The sequence below is a fragment of the Patagioenas fasciata genome, chromosome 20 (genome assembly GCF_037038585.1).
Source record: "Patagioenas fasciata isolate bPatFas1 chromosome 20, bPatFas1.hap1, whole genome shotgun sequence".
NCBI classification, from domain to species: domain Eukaryota; kingdom Metazoa; phylum Chordata; class Aves; order Columbiformes; family Columbidae; genus Patagioenas; species Patagioenas fasciata.
Window position 1 is genome coordinate 2,838,070 of NC_092539.1, and position 15,908 is coordinate 2,853,977.

At 50.9% G+C, this 15,908-nt stretch overlaps 1 protein-coding gene across 3 annotated transcripts in view; it reads left to right on the forward strand.

The window, feature by feature from the left end:
* The first annotated feature begins 7,940 nt into the window (after positions 1-7,940).
* The window catches only part of LOC136110356 (discoidin domain-containing receptor 2-like), a 57,466-nt gene continuing 49,498 nt past the window's right edge, over positions 7,941-15,908 (forward strand). The window contains exon 1 of one of the 3 annotated variants that reach the window (XM_065853685.2): positions 7,941-8,072. The gene's annotated coding sequence lies outside the window, so the exon portion shown is untranslated. Of the gene's footprint in view, positions 8,073-8,280; positions 8,421-11,280; positions 11,458-15,908 lie in introns of those variants that run through there. The other 2 variants (XM_065853686.2, XM_071817504.1) reach the window with 2 other exon arrangements.

Genomic DNA, 15,908 nt, shown 5'->3' on the forward strand with positions numbered 1-15,908 from the left:
ATAAGCTAATGGGTAATGATGATTGCCAATAAGAGCAGATTTGTCCCTACAGGTAGAGCCCCCTTGTTTTGAGGTTGAGTTATTACTTGCCTCCCCGCAGGTGGGTGCTGGACAATGCCAGTGAGATGGATTATGTGCATCGTGTGGAACTTTGCTGAGAAACCTCTACGTGACTAACACAAGGTGATGCCACTGGTGGCAGAACTAGAGCCAGCAGGCTGTCTAACCAACAGGAGCTGGCCCTTAACTGCACTGAGGTCAACACAGCTCGTATGATGGGACAAACTAATTGATCTTCCTCCTTGGATATGATCCTGGTGGAAATAAAGGGGGTAGTTGAACATAACACTGAATGCTTGATTTTTGGCCTTTAACATCCACTGTTCACTCAATTTCTGGGTGTATTTGGTGTCCAGTATGGGCAGCTGCTTGTGGCATTTTCTCCCCTGAACTGAGCTGAAACAGCCTGAAACCCATGGCTGAGGAGCAGAGGATTCATTACTAATCCCCAGCCTGACTCATCCATGTGTTGGGACCGGGGCGGCTCTGAGGGCTCTGACACCCCACGGCAAAGCAGCAGCAACCCACATGAATTATTTTCTTATCGCGTGCTTCTTATAAACCACTTCTGCAATTTAGGTGCTACCTGACAGTATTGCATCAGCCGTGGGAGCTGGATGCCTGGCATGGGGTGCATTTAGAACACTGTTGCTGAGCACAGCTTCAGCCATCGGAGCTCAGGGACAAGCTGTGTTAACCCTCTGAACAACCCCATGAGAGATGGTGACCAAATGCCTGAGCCCATCCCTACATCTGAGGAGCCGCCTTGCAATGAGCTACCAGTGATTCTGGAAACAGCAACTCATCTCCCAGCCCTCTGAGCTTTGACTTGTAGAGAGGAAAAAGATGACCAAAGACCACTAAAGTTCTGTCTTTAAGCCTGGCTGTGTCTCAGGTTTAAGCACTCATCCGGACAGCGTGAGAGACTGCCCTGAGGAAGGCGTTTTTCAGTATCTTGAGGTGAGCTGCTGGCTCCAGTGCTTGGTTTAAACAGGGATTAGGGATGATCACAAAAGCCAAAGGCAATGTCACCACGTGGAATTCGTGACCCGTCACCTTGGAGGTGCTGGGCGGTACATACCTAGAAATGGGACTCCGTGTATTGTAGTTGCCGTGTTAGTAGCTACAGTTTGGTTTTGCCCAAGAGGTGGTTTCCAGTGGAATAAGCCTGGTGACTGAGAGTTTTCACATCACGACAGCAAGTGACATGGTGGTGATTTACAATGCTGAAAGCACAGAAGTTTGATGCCTTGTGACTTAAAGCCAACATCATTTTGCTCTTCCAAGAAGCAGCAAGCAAGCAATGTTAGGGAGTCCAAAAGACAAGGGGAGATATCAAAGAACGGTTTTAAAATTTGAATTTTTGCCTATTGTGGCATTGTGGTGGCTAACGGCTCCCTGAGAAGGCTTCAGAGATATCAGGCTATATTTGATTTTATGTGAGCCATCCAGAGCTGGTTTCCCAAGGCCTTTTTACAGAAGCCCATATTTTATTCCCACCTGCTAGGAGCAGGTGTAAGGTGCCCAACACTGACAAAAACCATTAAGTGTACAGCTAAATCTTCTAAGTTCATGACAAAGATCCTCGAGAGCTGGAGACATCTCCAGCAGGTTTGTGGGCACTCAGCCCTTGCAGGCTCTGTTTAGTCATCATAAGGCACAAAGAACCTGAACGTGAGTGGTGTTTTCTTTTTCCTTTTCTGGGCATATCTGAGGTTGAGCTTGCCAGAGCAAGTGCTGAGGTTGCCTGTTTTTCTGGGGCGCAGTGCTGAGCTTGCTTAGCATCATAACAGAAAGTGGGGTGTCCCACCTCCATCCCTCCGGCTCAAGGCCAGAGATGGTGGCAGATGGGATGGGGAGGTGGGGAGGAAGGTGAGAACATGCCTGTCCTCAGACTCCTTTTCTGTTCTTTGTAGCAGATAGGTGAATTTTAATGAAGGATACACTCTCAAAAGCACTGATGTGGCTCAAGGCAAAGTCTCGTGATAGACAGAACCCGGGAAGAGAAAATTTGGAGCGTGCTAGCAGCCAGTGCCCGTGGGCAGATATGTCGTGCTGGGGGTAGAGACATTCCAGAGCGGTTTGTGAGTCAGCCCAGCTCCTCCCATCGTTAACTTCACTCATCAAAGCAAGTATTTATAGCACAGGTAGGAGTAGGGAGAGAAATCAAAGACGACCTTCCCAGAAAGACGCATAAATCACTCCAAGAGTTCAGCTCTGGGGTTCTGCGTTTTTTTTTTTTGCTTTAACGAAAATAAATAAAAACGCTGTTGTTATTGCTAATATTTCTTAATATTATTTCATCAGTTTGCTTTTTGAATTAAAACCATTTTTGAGCAAAGAGATATTTCCATAGAGCTGTCCCAGCTTTCAGAGCTACCCCGGCAGGCTGCTGAGGACATGCTGGCTTACACTGGAGAAAACACTTTCCCCAGCACAGATCTGCTGAGAAACAATTCAGAGAGCCTGCCCAGGCCGCTGTTTGCTGTCCGAACCGCCGGGAGACCTCCAGGCCTCCCAGCAAAGCGAAGCAGGAGAGCCAGGAAGGTCTTGTACCCAGCCCACGTGAGAAAATATTTGCCACATCAGGAGAAAGACCAAGTCAAGCGGTGGCTGCTCCTCTTTGCTGGCATTATCCTCATGCAGATCTTAACTCAGGATCCTGAGCAAGAGGGAAAGAGCCTTAGAGAGCAGCTGCTCTGTGCACCAGCATCACAGCTCGGGGCTGCGGGGAACAGCTCCAGAGAAGACGGAGCTATTTCAGAGGCCCCGACAATCATCTTCTCATCAGCTCCTGGGCACCAGCCTCCCAGGCAAACCACAGCAGATGTGCTGGAACAAGCACGGAGACGACCGCACGCCTTCTGCAGGCGATGCGTGGCCGGTTTCACCCGCGCAGAGCACTGAGGTGCGTGCGAGATCTGAACTCCTGCTCTCGGACATCGACCGCCAGAGCACCAGCAGCAGCAGAGGTGGCCTGTGGACTCCTGCATCCCACTGAGGGGACACGAGGACTCTGGACGGTGACACAGGGCCAGCGGTGGCCAGAAGAAGCGCGGAAGAAAGCCTGGGGCTGCAGCAAGAGCTGTGCTGATTCGGTCGTGACTGTAATTAGAGATTGCGTTTCCAAGAGCTGCAACAACAGGCTGCAGGAATTAGATTTACGCTCCTGGGTCGGGTTTGTACTGTGCTGACCTACCGGTTACTGTTGCATAACTTTTTTCGAGTGCCTCTGTTTGCATGTTGTAATTTACTGTCCGTTCTCACAAATCAGAAGAAAGCAGCTCAGCTTTCAAACCAAAGAGACTGCAAAGATCCTGTGTCCTTTTCTCCCTCTGTAACACTGTAAGAATAAAACTGCTGAGATTGGGCTTTCACAACTTGTTTCATCTGAGATTTTAAAGTTAAGGTTTGTCCCCCTGCTGCATCTGGAAAAGTGCTGACCATCCTGGGGAAATAAAACTGTCCAACCAGCAAGAATAGTGGGGTCAGAGCCATGGCAGGACCCGGACACCGACACGCTGGTGCCCAGAGGGTTCACAGACCTGGGTCAGCATAAGACAGGAGACAACATGAGCCACAGCACTGGGCTAAGGTCTTCTTGGGAAAAAATCGGGTGTCCCATAAAGGAAACCGTGGGACATGCTGGGAAAGAGGGTTGGTCAAGGGGGAGGTTGAACTGGAGATCACCAGCGGTCCCTCCTAACCAACACTTCCACCCTTCCCATGTTTGTCAGGGGGTTACTGGGAGTTTAGCAGTGCTTTGTGGTTCTGGGCACGAAATACAGGATGAGCCACTGGTCCAGGGCAGCGTGTTTGTAGGTGGTTTTGAAGAGAGTGAGTGTGGTGGTGTCTGGGGGCTCTGCAGGAAGGCACAGCCTGGAGTGGGGCCTCCCAGACACCAGAAGGCTGCCTGAGTCAGGAATAAAGAAATCTGGCTCAGGACCTGCTTTTGCTCCTTGTCCAGCCGTGGGGCTTATTGCAAAGACTCACTCACAGCCCCTTGCTGGAAATGCAGAGCCCAGGATTTTCAGTGGATGATATTTTGAGCTTATTGAATTTCCTGGGCTGTTTCATCACCGAGCCCCTGAGGCTGGGATTCGGCTGGTTTAGGCTTTCTGAGGAACACCTGAGTAAGGCTGCCTGGGATTTCCCCAGCTCGGCACCCTGTGAAGATGGTGCCTGGAAGCCCAGGCCTGTGGAAAGGCCACCTGGAAAGCCTTCTCCAAGCCATGGCCCATGCTCCAGCCTCATGTATCTCAGGTATCAGGGCTCCCCGCCATGAGAGTCAGTCCCAAAAGGCCTTTGCAGCCCCCAGCTTTGCCCCTCAGGTCTCCAGTCCAGCCTTCCACTCTGCAGAACAGCTTCCAACTTTTGCTGAATTGCTCAGGGCTGTGTCCAACCCACCTTCTAAAATCTCCAAGCATGGAGATTTCACCACCTCCCTGGCCAACCTCTTATTGTTGCCTGTGACTTAATTCAGATTTTCTCCATGCTGCACATAGAGTGCCTTGTACTGCTGTTCATTGAGCAACATGTGTAAGAAAGCAGGTCTTCTAATGGCAACAGCAATTAGCTCCTCAGGCCCTGATAAGAGCAGAACTCAAACGTTTCATAATGACCTAGAGCAGCCGTACGTGACCCAGGGATGGACAGAAGCTGGATCACACGTGCAGCAATTGCAGAAGAGGTGTGGAAAAGCCAAGTGCGGCACTGCAGGCCACGACAGAGAAGAGCAGGGCGCTGCAGCCCACGGCAATTACAGAGACCTGCTTATCTCGGAAAAAAATGTAGCTGAAAAAGCTGAGTCACTGACAGCATTTAGCTACGAGTTCTGTGGGCGGTGGTATAGGATGAGCCCTTCAGAGGAGCTCTGCATCCCTCGTGTAGGCAGGGGAAGACGTGCAGCCACAAGGAACAGCTGAACGTGGAGTTATGTGAGATTCGGGAACGGTAGAGATAATTGAAAATAAAAACGATCTTTCAACAATGGTGGTGGTGTTGAAATCTTTCAGAGTTGATGGTAAACCTGGTGATCGAGGACTTTCCCAAAGACCAGCGTATCCCGATGGCATCAGGAGAGGGCAGCAGAGACAACCTGAGCAGGACCAGACCAGCTGCCTGCCCCGTTCAGACACCCGCACACGAAACCGCCACGGCGCATGTACAAGAAATTGTTGAGGATGCTGTCAGTACCGTGCAGAGAGCTGATGTGGTGGGAAAATAGAACCTGTCAAAACAAACGAGTGTGCTGGGGCATAACACAGCAAAATGTACACGGAGATGCCTTCAATATATTAAAAAAATAAATAAAAACCAACCAAGTCTTATAGGTGAGAAATTGTATTGTTCCATACGGTGTGGGACAGTGAGCTGAGGTATATGGTAATGCAGATGTGACAAAGGCCACCATCAAGCAGCATCCAAGCCAGACTCTGGCAGCTTAAATTAGTGCAACCACTGAAAATTCATTTCAGAGCTGATGTCTTGAATGAGCTAAATACAAAAAGAACCATGACGGTCAGTCTGCTGCATGAAGTCTAGTGTTTCACGCCATGGTCAGCCCCTGTTCCTACCTGTTACATTCCTGTCTGCTGCAACACTTGCTTTTGGCAGAGGTAGCATGGCCAGGACCAGCTCTGCCGAGGGCAGGAGTGAAGGACATGGCCGGGAGCGCACGTCCCTGCTCCGCAGCGCGGTGCTGCCAGTGCTGCCGCCCAGCCCACCCTCGCCCAGCCCTGTTGTGGCTACTCCCAGGCCTGTGCATCACCAGGGCAGTTCACAGGTACGTGCACCAGCTCCAGCTGAGCTCACAGGGGACGAGGCAAGATGGCTTTGGGAGCCCTGCGGTGCCCCGGAGGGATGATATGTCTGCTCTACACTGCATTCAGCAGAGCAGCATATCCAGACAGGCTCCACAGCCGGGACATGCCAGGACCCAGCCCTGCACTTGCATTTCCAGCCCTGCACAGGGTTTGAGGCTCCTGCCAGTCGCCGCCTTTTCTGCAGGGGGAGCCCCTTACACCCCAGCTCCACTGCCCCAGAGGCCTCCACCCCCACCCAAAGTCCCTGCGCCCTGCACATGTGTCTCACTCCTTCCTCTCCCAGAGCTCCCCGTTCCCTGCTCTGCCCACTCCAGAGCCTTCCATGTTCATGCTACAGCCCCATCTTTCCTCATACCACCCATCCCTCCAGCTTCTTATCCAAATCTCCTTGGGCTGTCTCACCCCCTAATCCCGCCGCCCCTGAGTCCCCCAGCCCTGCTGCTGTTCACAGAGTCCTCTGCTCCAGGACACAGCCCTGCCGGTAAAATCTCTTGGCCAACAGCATCCAAACGTATACTGGGAGCACCCCTTGGACATCCCCACTGTGTTCCCAGCCTGGGAACGGTCACAGGGAAGCGTGATGGATGCTCAACCCCAAACCCCAGCCTGGGATTGTTGTGGCAGTTTTGTCATTCCACATAATCACATTCCTGTACCCAGCGGTGTCCCCGGAAGCTGCTTAATTTAGTACTATAGATGTGTCCTATGGGACCAGGCGCACTGTGACATGCAGCGCTCCAAAGATGCTCCTCAAGGGGAACCTCTTTCCACATTTCCCCGATCCTATAACGAGAACAGCCTTTTGACCCCTCATCCCCATGCTCATCCGCGGAGGCGTGCCATGGGAATGGTAAACACAGCTGCTTTCATTAGGCGCATTATTCACCCTCTGGCTCCCTCCAAGTTGGACTGATGGTGTCTCAGGAGCGTAACGCAGAAAATATTACAAAGGTTTTTTGTTGCGCTGCCTCACCTAGATGTTACACACTAACCCACTGCACAAATGGATGTCTGAAAAACGGGAGCCTGAAAACATTACTGTAAATAAGACTTAGAAGAAAAAAATCAGGGCAAATAATAAGAACTCAATAAGCAATTTAGTGCAAACATATCAGAGTTTGTATCTCCCCTTGCCTCACAGCATTAAAGAGCCACTCAACAGAGGTCAAAAACATGAAATTGAGAACTGATTTGCGTTCACTCACACTGCAAAATATGAGTGAAAATACTTTTTATTGAAAATAGGAGAAATAGTGAAAATAGGAGACAGAAAGTTTGATTATAAGAAACATAGGATTACTCTGACACCCAACATTTCTGCTACCTGGAGCAAAGCAATGATCTTCACCGTTCTTAGTTCTTCAACAATACCTTCAAAATGTCCATCTACTCTACACCCAGAGACTGCGTAGCTCTGTGCAGCTGGTCTGATGTTTTGGCTACATTTTCACCTGGTGTCTCTGAGCACACCTTTCCCTGGTAATCAGTGTTTTCCTTTCATTCCTTACTCCTGCTCGGTAGAGTTTCCCACTTGATGGGAAACACAAGTGGGGATGTGGCAGGGCCATGAGGCAGAGCTGGGGACATGGGGGACTGCATGGCTCCGAGGCACATGGAGTCAACTGGATGCGGGGCACACGGGGGACACATCTCAGCCCTGAAGCACATGCGGCCATGGCAGGGCCCTAAGGCACAGGAGGACACGGCGGGGTGGTGACACACACAGGGACACGGCTCAGCGTGGAGGAACCTGGGGGACAATGGAACATGGCTCAGGCCTGAGCACACTGGGACCTGGCGGGGCCCTGAGGGGACACGGGAGGGCACTCAGGCACACGGGGGGACAAAGGAACACGACAGGTTCCTGAAGCACACGCAGAACACGGTGTCGCGGCGGGGCACTGAGGCACACGGACGACACCGCGCTGCCACCGGCCACCCCGCCGCTCCCCAGGGCGGCCCCGGCCCGGCCGCCGCTCCCGCCCTCCGCGCCGCGTTGCCATAGCGACGCCGCCCGGCGGGCCCCGCGGCGCGGCCGGGTCCCCCGCTCCCACCGTCCCCGCCGCCCCGGAGAGCGGTCGCTTTAAGAGCGGCGCGGCCGCCCCCGCCCTGGCCCGCCCGTTGGCCGGAAGGGGGCTGTGATGCAGCGCGCCCGCCCGCGCCCGCCGCCGCCGCTCGGTCTCCCAGGTAAGCGCGGCCACTCGCTCGGCCCCACCCCGCCCGCCACCGCCGCCACCACCGGGGGAGGCGCTGCCCGGGGCGGCGGCCTCGCTCCGCCCCGCTGGGTGCCCGCGGGCCCGGCCGGCGGCGCGGCGGGGCTGGGGGCAGCGGGGCCGCCGCGGTTGTGCCCTGCGCTCGGCCGGCGCAGGTGCGGGAGGAGCTCGGGGCAGGTCCCGGGCGCCTTTCGGTGAACCCCGCGGGGCTTTCGGCCTGCCGGGGGTGTTGGGGACCAGCGCTCAGCGGGGTCCCTGGGGCCCAGGCGCCGCTCGCCCCCGGGCCGGGCAGGAGCCGCTCGGCGGAGGCGGGACAGGGCCGGTGAGTCCCCACCAGCCCGGGGCACACGCTTTGTGCTTGGCTGCGCCTACCGCTGCAGCACTTGGGTCGCTTGTGTGTGCAAGAGCCCGTGAACTCTGAAACGCGGCTCCGGGCGTTCCGGTGTTTCAACACGTAGCGAGACAACTTTTTAATTAACGTTGCCAGCAGCACTGATCGGGTTTAACTTTCTTTGTTGGGCCTTTTTGCCGGCCGTGGTGAGGAGCCGGCCCCAGCACCGCTCCCGCTGCAGCCCGGGGGTCCCCGCAGTTGGCCGGGCCGCCGGGTCCGCGCTCCCCGGGGTCACCCCCGGCTGCCGCCGCGGGCTCGGCCGAGCAGGGACCGCGGCCGGGGCGGCCTTTCTGCCGTGTTTTCTCTTTCCTGCAGCTGGATCAGCTCTCGGGCAGGTTCTTTGTGGCCGTACCAGCAGCTGCTGGGGCTGTGCGGGGTAGGAGAGAGTGAACTGCGCTGCTGTGGTGCGGCGCGGCGGCGGTAGTTGCGGTGTTAATTGCGGTGTTAGTTACGCTCAGGTCCCAAGATGCGTTTTTTTCTCAGAAGGCTGAGAGTTAGGCACTCATGCTGGTTGATTTACTTGGTTGGGGTTTTTTGTTTATTTGTTTTTCCCCTTTATGAAAGAGCTTTCCATTTTTTATCCTTAAGCAGAAGAGCTTTTTTCTGAAGATTTCCCTCTCTGGGAAAAGTTTGCTTTGAAACTTTCATGGTGGCTTTTTGTGGTTGATACTCAGTATTTCATTTTTATGTTTGCTGGTGCTTTTCTCTTTCTTCCTTTTTGCACTGGGCATGCTGGCTGTTTCTTTGCCTTGTCTGGATTCTAAATGTTCTTTAATTAGCACAGGGGAAGTGGGAAAAGATAAAATATGAGAATCTGTGACTGTTCCATGTCAAATTCTTCAGTGGGATCTTTTAAGCCAAAGGAGATGAGGCTAGAAAAGGTGATAAAGTGGAGCTCAAGGTGTTTTGCTTTGCTGGAGGCAGAAAGGGAAAAATGTTCTGAGGGAGTGACTGAGATTTTGTTTCACTTATATATTTTGTCTTTTGGGGTTGAAAGGTAACCCAAGGTTTGGAGACACTTCGCTTTAAAATGCTGAGCTCTTCTTTTGCTTTTCAATTGCTTCTAGTGAAAAAAATAATTAAGAACAAGAAGTAGCAGCAGTTCTGTTGTGGAGCCAGGAGTGGTGGGGTGTGTGGGCAGAGTTCTCGCCGCTCTTCCCTCAGCCGTTCCTGCCTCCTCTCTGTAGACCATAAAATTAGAAAGGCTCCGATGTCCATTTAGCCTGATCGTCTGGGTAATGCGGGCTGTTAAAATCAAGAGAAGCTCCTTGTGAATTAGCTGCCATGCTGCTCGTGGCTTGCTCAGCCTGTGGGTTCTGGCCTCGGGTGTATAATTGAGGGAAGTAATTATATTTTAAGAAGACCTAAATATATTACCCAGGTGTGTTCTTGTCCCCTGGGCAGCTGTGAGTGGGTGTGTGAGATTTTCTTTCGCTGCTAGCAAGGAATCTGTGACCTGATGGTTATAGGCTACAGTTGGAACATTGCAGCATCTTAAACTTTCTGGAGTTGTCATGCAAGACCCAGTGGCTCCCTGGGTGTTCCCAGGTGACCTGTCCCTTCCCCCAGACCTGGCTCCTCACTGTCCCAGCAGATTTCACCTTTCTCATTCAGTTCACTCTCTGGGAAGACTTTATTTGTTGCAGCTTTCCTGAGTTTGGTTTTTGCGCACAGTGACAAGCCCAGCCATGGAGAGCACAGGTCTGTGGTGAGGGAGGGAGAGCCAAGAACAACTGGAACTGGGTATAATTGAAAACTGTCAACTTTGCAGCGAAGGAGGATGTTCAAAGCATGTGGCTTTCTAGCAAGGCTTGAGGTAGCTCTGTGGAGATTTGAGTCTTCCAGTTCTAAAAGTAATTGAGGGAAAAGAGGCACAAAGTCTCCTGCTTGTCCAAGTGCTGGGGAGTTACCTTGGCTGGAGTCGCAAGGTGACACGGCAGCAGGACTGGGTGGTTTTTCTCTAGAGATGCTGCTGCAGTTGTGCGCCATCTGATGTGGCTGCTGTTCTGAAGATGTCCTAGAGGGACTTCAAAATGCTTGAAATGTTCAAGAACCGTGTCTTGGAGTTGTCTACTTGGGATGTGCTCGACAGGGCTGAGACAGTTCAGGGCATGGGAGAGCCCCGGGCACCTGGGAGGAGGGAGGAATTTGGGAATGGGCAGATCTAATGGAGCAAATGCCCACCGCGGCGAACAGCACAGCCAGAACAGCTTCTGCCTGGCGCACCCTGGCTGGATCAACTTCAGGCAGTTTCTCAATGAGCCCGTGGGTGAAATTCACTGTTTCATGCCCCAGATGTCCTGCCATCCCCTTGGGCTGTTTGTATCTGCTGGTGTTTGCCAGACATTGCCTGAGCTGCTCTTAAACTGCAGCTGTTTTTGCAGGTTCCCAGTTACTGCACAGTTGTTCTTACTGTGTTTATTTTAGTGGTTATAAACTGATTTTTAAAAAGGAGTTGGAACTTGAGCCGGAAAGTCTCCTTTTTCTTTTTCCCCTTCATGATTTGGTTGAGAAGCTGCACCATAGGAGGTAGCAGCTGAGCTTTTCAATATCGTCTCCTCTTTATGCTTTGAATTTTCTAAGATGTGCTTTCCCAGGGCTTCGGGAGCAGTTGTCTTGTACCTTGATTCTAGTAGCTGACATATCTTTGGGGGGTGTCTGCTCTTAATCAAGTAAAATTAGGAATTTGGCTCGGGAGTGAAAAGCTTGGAGACTCTTCTCATAACATTTTGTTTAGCTGAATGTTTGCAGTCAAACAGAGCTATGTGGTTTTTCTTCTTTCTTTTTAAAGACACAGCAAAAAGCTGCAATATTTCAAGTCCCTGTGAGGTTTGGACTCGCATTTGGACTGGAAGGTGCCACTGTTGACCGAAACAGCTGCACCCTGACTGTCATCCCGCGTTGTACAAGGCAAAGTCCCGCACAGTGATTCTCACGATTAATTCAAGAGCCGTGGGTTGAGGCGCAGGTAATTTTTTTAAAGTAGCTTTAGTGAAGAGACAAATTGAGGAGAACCCGGTGCAGTTAACTCGCTCTTCTGCGCTCATGGTAATAAATGTGTGTTGCCTTTCCACTCTGATCTCTGCTTCCTTCTGTTTGTTTCATAACAGTTACTCTTGGAAGCTGAACTGCAAATAGGTGCTGGAAGTGGTGAATAATCACTTCACTTGGAATAATCCATGTCTGGGAAGAGCCAAGGGTTCAGTGCTCCTCATCTCTTTTGTTAGAGACAGGCTAGCTTTTATTTATCTCTTTTTTCCCCTGCTGTATGCACTGTTGAACACTGAACAGTGATTTCTATGCAAGAATTTTAAGAAGAGTCTTTCAAAGCACCAGCTGGGGCAGCTGAGAAAGGGTTGCCTGGGAGATGCAGCTGATGCCCGGTGTGACAGCTTGCGTGGAACAAAGTGAAGAAAAGCAGGATTGTCGTCTGGTCCTCCCTGCCTCCCCTTTGGGGTGCAGGAGGGGTGGTCTTTTTCCTGCAAGCTCAGGGGATGCAAATAGGACTGGGTTTGTGGGCATAAGAGTTGCTCTGCTTGTTGTACTCCCCACAGTGCTCCTTGTAAAGGAACAAGGTGCAGCTGGGCCTGCAGAGATAAACCGAGTGTGTAACCTGGGAATCAACCTCTGCGCTTCATTTCCTGCGCTCTTAGCAGTGCTTGTGCTTCCCTAAGGGTTTCACTGGGAAGGAAAGGATGTTTCCTCATGGGGATGGAGCGTAGGGCTTCTGGATATTCCTGCAGCATCACCAGGAGTTCAGGTAAAATTCTGTTCCATTTCCTTCAGCAATCTCAGGGTAAAGCTGCCTTTCCAGGGAGCTGCTTGTGTGTTCCCCTACTTCTCTTCAGAGCACCTGCTGTCCTGGTTATTCGTCTCTGGGTACATGTCTAGGACCCAACTGATGATCGTGGGGAAATGCTGAAACACATATTCAGAAATGAAGAGAATATTCTGTCTTAACACATTCAGGTCATCACCATCACACGTTTAATGGAATGTGTTTCGGACACTGCTCGATTTGCAGCTCTGAGTTTGTTCTTGCGCTCTTCCAACACCGGCTTAAAATGAGTTTGCATGAAAATGTGAACGCTTTAAAAGGATGAAAATGTGATGCTCCAGTTAGGTGTTGGCAAACTGTCCTGCTGTCTGGAGATGTGTGGGAGGAGAAATGGTTTCTTGGTTGTGTGACCCCAACGGGGAGAAGAGCAGCTGGGGTTTAACAAACTGGTTAAAATTATATAGACCCCCAAATTCTCCAGAGAATCTCTCCTTTCCTAGAAGCTTCCTTTAACAAGCCGATTTCTCAGGCTGATTGCTTGCAGATGAGATCATGCAGTGTGTTTTGCAGGGAAAGAATCTGAACTTCAACTGGTGAGCCAGAAAGTTTTTAACACACAAGTCACATGCCCGTGGTCCTCATGGCACATACAAAACACCAGAGACGGCCAAAGCATCCGTCCTCAGGGCGGCTTTGTGTTCCAACAAGAGCTTTCTGAGTATAAAGAATATCCAGGGATGCTCTCAAGTGCTGGGTCCTGTTGCTTGGACAGCAACAGGAGACAGCAAGGAAGTGTTTCATCTTTCCTTAGCTCTGTTTCTCTCTTTAATACGCACAGTGTTGGGATAAGCCCAAGCGAGGGAAGTCTCTCATCTGCCTTAATTCCACAGACGTTTTTCTGCTGGCTTCGGTGAAGGAATTTATGTAGAATTGATGATATTTTTGCTGTTAATGCATGAGAATATTCTGTGAAGGGAAGACTTGATGCTGATGTTCTGCTGCAGAGGATCCCACCGCTCTCTGCCCTCTCTCTAAAGGGACGCTGGTCTCCATTTCTCTTTATGGCAATTGGGTTAAGGTGTCCTTAATAGACAGACCTCTTCTTCCAAAATAATCCCAGCCATTGTTTAAAAATGCTGAACATTAAGCAAAGCTGTTCTAAGGTGACATTGGATGGTGTTGTAGCATAGGGGAGTGAGCAAAAAAGTTTTGTTGCCAGGAGCTTTGAAGTACAGCCCATTCTCACAGGTGAGGTGGAAAGGCACTTTCCTGATATGCCAGGACCTCTTTGTGCCTAAAAATATTTCTTCTTCCAAATCAAGAAGGCATTAGTTATGCAAAAATAGATTTGATGTGATGGTGGGGGAAATTTTGCTAACATTGATTATGGGAACAGGAGCCAAGGAATCACTTGTTCCCAATCTGTCTTTAAAAAAAAACAGCCAAAGTGGGCAGGGAAAATGTCAAATCCAAGCCTGAAATCTCCCAAACACATCACGCAACTTGAAGACAGGAATGTATAAACCAAGATGCATTAAAACCTCCTAGCACTCTACATCAACGTTCTGTCTGTAGGACGCTCTGGTTCTGTGAGGTGCTCCCGTGAGCTTGCTTTCTGCATCAAATAGTTGAAAGTAAATCTTAGAGCTGAGCACAGACTTGGTGATGGGTTTCTTTCGTGTCACCTAAGCCTGTCTGCTCCATGGGGGTTTATCAGAAGCTCTTTCCCGTGCATAACTTCACACAAGTACTTCATAGAGGTGGAAAGTCAAGCACGTGGAAGTGGAAAACACCTATTTGCAGGCTCATCTCATCAGACTTGGTTTGGCATCCTGGTGAGTGTGTAGTACAGTGCAAGTTAAAATGCCTACTGTCAATGTCATACATAAGTTGCGAACATAAGTTGCTTTGATTCCATGCCCTTACTGGCTAATAATCCCAGAATCCTCCTTTGAAAGAAAGGACTGGTAGAACACTTGGTGCTCTGATGGGTTGCAGTGATGTATGTTTTTTGTAGCAGCTCAACCATTTCATTCTTCGCACTGCTCCCTGCTCCTGGATGGGATCCTGCTGGGTCTGTTCATGGGCCGTCTGTCCGCCCGCAGTTTGGCTGATGATCCTGGGGCCGTTGGGTTGAGCAGCGTGTGCACATGGGAGGTGGCGATCCCTGCCCCAAAGAGTGCTGCCTAAACCTTGTTTTGTCCGTGAAGCTTCAGGGCTGCAGCCGTTAAAACACCAGCCCACTCAGAACTAATGCTTGCAGAATGCGTGAGCAAGGAATTAAACTGGGTGGAGTTGTTCCAAAATCTGGATTTGGGGCCTGTCCGCTCCTAGCGCAGCAGCTCTCTGGGTGTTTGCTTGGAAGGGCTCCCGGCATGGATGATGCTCTCCTGACCTGATTTGACTTCACTTTCTTGATGCTTGGGTGCTGTGCCCAGATCTGTCTGCAAAGCTCTGCAAGTCCTGATGAACCCAACACAAGTCGGCTCTCGTCAGGAGATGGTGGGGAGATGATCAGCTCGTATGTGCCGTGGGGGATGAAGGAGAGGGCGAGAGGACAGGAGGAGACAGAGACAAGCAAAGTTAACAGTCGTGTTTCTTCCCCAGGACTATTGTACGTCCTGAGTCTGCCAGCTGCAGTTTGGAGGCCAGAAGAATAGGGTGGGGTATTTTCTTCCAACCAGATGAATTTATGCAGTGAAAATGAGAAGTTTAGTTCAGTTTCTCTGGGAATAGCATTTAAGGTGTAAAAACACCCCACCCATCAGTAACGAAGAGCCGCTGGAGAACAAGCAAGGACAGAGCCTGCAGAGCACACTGCGTTTGCAGCTGCTCTTTTTCCTTGAAGGAGGAGAATCTGGGCATGTTTTTGTTGGGTGTATCAAGTGGTGGTGGTATCAGTGATTTGTGTTGCCCTCTTAGGGAGAGCTGAACTAGCCAGGTGTCAGGTTTTGTTGTCTGTCTGTAGTACTGCTGTGTTATTTCACTTGTGCTCATTTGTTTCTGCCTGTCAAAAAGTAAAAAACAAACAAAAAACCACCGCCAAACCTGTAGCAGAAGTAGCTGCAGGACCGGTATTCTCCAATGTGAAAATATCGGCCTACAATAAGTGTTTTTCTCTAAGCTTGGGGCTGTTTCTACTGTTCCTGACAAACTGTCGTGTCTTCATGCTGGGTAATGTGATCTTCCAGGAATGTTTATCTTTCCTTTCTGCTTTTATAGCGGAGCTGAGCTGGGGATGCTTGTGAGAACACGTGCGGCCTCCAGTGCCATGGTGTTGTTTGGGATGAGGTGTTGGCCATGTGCGCTGTGATTCAGCCGCTGGAGAGATCAGAGCAGCAGAGCTGGCCGTGCAGTGAGCACCCTCGCTGTTCCCCTGGACAAGTGTCCCGATGCTCTCAGTTCATCTCATGGACTTCGTTTCTAAGTGCGACGGATGTTATTTAAATAATCCAACTTCCCAAAGTGTCCTTTGTCTTTCCGTCAGTACGATGCTGTCCATCTACATGCTGAGCTAGCCGCAATCTAATTTCCCTCATGCTTCGGGACGAGCTGGATGGGGCTTTATCCTGAGAAAATGAGCTTTGCTGGCCAGTGCTGTGTGCAGACACCATGGGCAGACACAGGAGGAACAAACAATG